Genomic DNA, 4632 nt, shown 5'->3' with positions numbered 1-4632 from the left:
TTCTGTTTAATTCAAACTTATTAAGAAATTTGACCAAACTTTGACCAGCCACCATTTCTAAACCACAAGTCCAAATGATTTGATTCTTTTTGCATTGTCTTTGTTACACAAAACTCTAGCAGCACACCAGAAGGTGGATTTTTCCTTGTTGTCTAGAATTTCTGGTGATTATCAGAATGTGTTTTGATAATTCTTTTTGTGGTTTAAATTATTTTTCATAAGGGGAAGCTTGTCTTGAAGCAAACCAAGAGGGGTGTGATCCACCTCTACACTAAGGCAACCCACACCAGCATTTGAATGGTGTTATTTCAATACCTATGATTTTCTACTTGAATATGAGTTATTATTTGCTTTTAAAATTTGATAAATAACTTTGGTTAATCTTTAGTACTTTACCATTCTTGATATGCTTGTTTTAGCTTCTGGTTGAATGCATGAACTTGTTTGGCTAAGTAGAGTAATATTTTGCACTATGAAAATTGCTATGGAAATTAATGATAGTTATTTTGCTAGTAATTGTTTATTTAAATAATGAACTAATAAAAATATTGCTTGGTTATAAAAATGAGTTATAACCAGAGAAGTTTTGATTCTTAGGGTTGCAAGATGCATGTGTTGTTAAGTTTGATCCATGAATATGAGTTGTTTGTTTTGCATGACGAGTAGTTGCATGATTATTTTGGTTATATCATGTTGATGATAAATAGGTTTTATCGAAGCTAAACTTGATTAAGTTCAACGTGAATATGATGTTGATCACATCATGGTGCCACTGAATCGGGTTTTCAATTCAGTGCGACCACATCAACCTTATGATAAGCTCTTGATTCAGTCCTTTGTTGTGGCTCTCACTGGTGCCTCCCGCGAGGGAAGGTTATGGGCGTGCATACCCTGGCCCGGTAGGCAGACATAACCTTGTGTGCTCGTTTTGTTTGTATGGTACCTTGTCCCTGTTTGGGACCGTTTTGCCACGACGGTGGCCGTTGGTGTCTTTGATAGACATGGGGCCACCCAAGGTTGTCAGAATCGCGATTTTGAATCGGATCGGAGCTCCAACGGTAGGATCGCAAATCGTAGAATCTTCATATCAAGATCGTAGAAACGCAGATTCTATGAACTAAAATCGTAGAATCATAGGGGTTAGTTTGGATCGTAAAGTCGTAGAATCATGTAACAGAATCGCGATTCTGACAACCTTGGGGCCACCCATGACCCAGCCCTGAGGGGGAGTTGGTCGGAGTGGCCGAGGAGAGTGCATGACAAAGGGAGGGTTTCGTTAGAATGCTTTGGTCCACCCGAACGGGAATGCGGGGCCAGGTATTCCGTAGTGTGGGTAAAGTGCCCTACCTCTGCAGAGTGTATTTAATCTATCGATAGTCGCGTCCTCGGTTATGGGAAAAACTCGGAAGTAAGTCACACCATGGATCAACTTTTCTAATAATCTTGCAAACTAAGTTAGTGTTGTGATGCATGGGTTCATGACGAAAGCTTGAACCCTCGAGGTGTTCATGAGTGATTGGTTTCCGTTGTGATCCAGGTATGGTCACCGTTTGGTTACGCGGTAACCGTATGGTAAGCGAGTCTGTGGGACTCATTGCATGAAATGTTTGTTTTGTAGTGGTAGTTTTGCATTGAATTAATCTGATTAAATATCATGATATTGTTTGTCATCATGCTTATGTTTGTTGTGAGCTTGCAAGTACATTCAATGTACTGACCTGGCGTGTTATGCCCGCTTTCAGGCAAGTCAGTTCGCATCGGAGTGCATCTCGTGTCTAGGCTGTGTTCACATCGGTGTCCCTGTGCTATGGAGTTCCTCTACGTCGTACTTCCTCTGCCGCATAGCTCATGCGATCGAGGCCCCGTCATGTTCATTGAATAATGTACATACTGTCCAACAGCACCGTGTGTGCCACCTAGCCTCGAATTTCCATGTAATATTAGACCTATGTAATCCGCTAGCATCAATAAAGCGGTTGTTTCTGTACCATGTTGTTGTGTCTTGCCAGAAGACTTGATCTCTGGGCTGGCAATGCAAGGTAAACCGGTTGCTCTGATCCGGGGTGCCACAACACTTGGTATCGGAGCCGCGCTGATTGTAGGACACGCTAGACCGTTAGTGCGCTAGTGAAACAGTAGATAGCTTCGTTTGAGTGCCGATTGTTGCTTTGCATGCATGTTTATTTGTTATTACTAACCGCATGATTTGTGAGTGTAGATGGCAGCAGTACCGATCTTGTACCATCCTGAGCCAGCTCTGTACACATCGCCGCATCTGCTTCAGAATGTGTGGCGACGACTCTACCCAGAGGGTGCTGATCCAGAGTATCGGGTGTATCGCGAGCATCTGGGCGGTGCATTGTATGAGTATTATGCTGAGGTCACTCTACACCACAGTTCACCTACCGACGCTTACACTCGTTCGACTAAGGGTGGTCTTGCTTCTATGCCATCCCAAGTGATTCAGTTTGTTGCTCTCGAGGCTCTTGTAGACTTGCGCTACAACGAGGTTCGCATGCATACCCACCCTGGTCTCTTCTACTACCCATCTCTGCACGAGAATGGGCGTGTCCGTTTTCCTTTGATTAATCCAGCGTGCAGCCATCCCACTAGCCACCTTTCTCGCTATATCACAGCTAGTTATCTTCTGAACTACGAGTTAGCTCGGGAGCTTTCACGTGCTCGCACCGCTCTCGCAGCTGCTTGGGTGAGGAACCCTCTTCCTGCTGTTATCTACACTTCTTCTCTGGTTCTTCCCACCCCCGTTCCACCGATGACCTCACAGGGTACCATTAACCCTCTGACGGTGAACCCTCGCAGCGCTCCTGCTGCATGGTCTTCCCTTGTCGCTACTCCTGCTGCTCCTATGCTTAGATCCCATCCCTCGCCTGCCCCTGAGGGAGAGCCCTCAAGGCAGCATCATCGCGTTTCTCTTGGCCCGGAGGTCTCTGCTGTCAGTTCAGGATCAGGGTCCGACTCAGGAGACGAGCCTGCAGCAGCACCGACCGAGCAGTAGACCGTTAGAGTATCGCGGTAGTCATGAGCATGATGTATGGCTGTACTCGCACTTGTCATGATGCGTAGTTTCATGTACGAGGGTAGTAGACCCGCTATGATGTTACTTTCATGTTGGGACTATGTATAATTATGTTGGAACTTTTTATTCGCCTTGGTTGTCATTCGTTGTTTTCTTCCGGGATTTGTCATTGGCTTTTCCCCCCATTTCGGAATTTTCTCATCATCGTTGCTATGTATTGGGAAAACGAAAAATAGGATGACACATGGAGGCTGCAGCAGCCAAGCTTGTGAGGATACCCCTATCCATCGTTCCACAAGATAGGCGGGACATTCCCCCGAGCTGTACCAGCCACCTCTGGTGCAACCGCCACATCTGCCTTCCACCGATCAGATCATGAGAATGTTTGAAGAAAGAAGAACCAACACCTATTGGAAATCCTGAAAAGTGTACAAATTATGGTTGGGCATAATGGAAACCAGAATGGCCATCACTCCAAACTGTCAGACTTTCAGCGAACCAAGCCTCCCAGTTTCAGCCCCGCTACTGATCCTTTGGACGCCACGACTGGCTAAGGACTAAGGAAAGGAAACTAGAGATTGCCCGCACTGAAGAAGGAAACAAGGTTCCCTTTGCAACGCATTATCTCAAAGGAGCTGGCGCGATATGGTGGGATAATGCCAAGGCAATATGGCCTGCAGACGAGGAAATTACTTGGGATAAATTCAAGGAACAATTCAGCAAGTATCATATTCCCACCGGAGTTATGAAAATCAAGCAGCGCGAATTCCTCGCTCTCACTCAAGGCAGCATGACCGTCAACGAGTACCTGAACAAGTTCAACCATTTGGCCCGCTATTCTCTCCACGATGTGGCCACGGAAGAGCGGAAGATCAACCGGTTCCTTGGAGGCCTGAATCAGCATCTCAGGTGCACCCTCAGCATGTTTGATTTCCAAGACTTCCTGGCGCTGGTGAACAAGGCCCTCATCATCGAAAGGGAACACAAGCTCCTACACGACCACAAGCCAACTGTTAATGACCACAAGAGCAAATTCGAGCCAAAGAAGGATATGCAGCCAATGCAAAAGGCTCGTACTTGGCAACAGACTCACGGGGAGTACAAACCAAATTGGCAGCAGAATGTCAACAAGACTACTATACAAGTCAAGAATGTCGTGACCAGCCCGGTGCGTGAAGATTGTCAGCGCAACAATAAATGTTTCAACTGTGGTCAAACCGGACACTACGCCAGGCAGTGTCCCAAGAGCAGCAAGCAAGTAGCTCCATTCCAATCGCAAGTCAACTACATGGAGCCGTATCCCGCCCCAGATATGATTCAAGAGCAAATTCATCACATCTCCATAGAGGAAGCTCAGGAGGACCCGGAAGTCGTCATTGGTATGTTTCTTATTAATGACATACCCGCCGTAATTTTATTTGACTCTAGGGCTTCCCACTCTTATATCGCGGAGTTTTGCTACCCAAAACAATTTTCCTTGTTCGATTTTGGGAAAGCACATGCTGGTACAATCCCCATGATCCCTACTCAGAAGCAATCTCGTCTGCCAAAATTTAGAAATTGACATCAAGGGCGTCAAGTTTCCAACCTCGTTG

This window comes from Triticum dicoccoides, chromosome 7B, assembly GCF_002162155.2.
Source record: "Triticum dicoccoides isolate Atlit2015 ecotype Zavitan chromosome 7B, WEW_v2.0, whole genome shotgun sequence".
Taxonomy (NCBI): Eukaryota; Viridiplantae; Streptophyta; class Magnoliopsida; order Poales; family Poaceae; genus Triticum; species Triticum dicoccoides.
Note: the sequence above shows the minus strand (reverse complement) of the source record.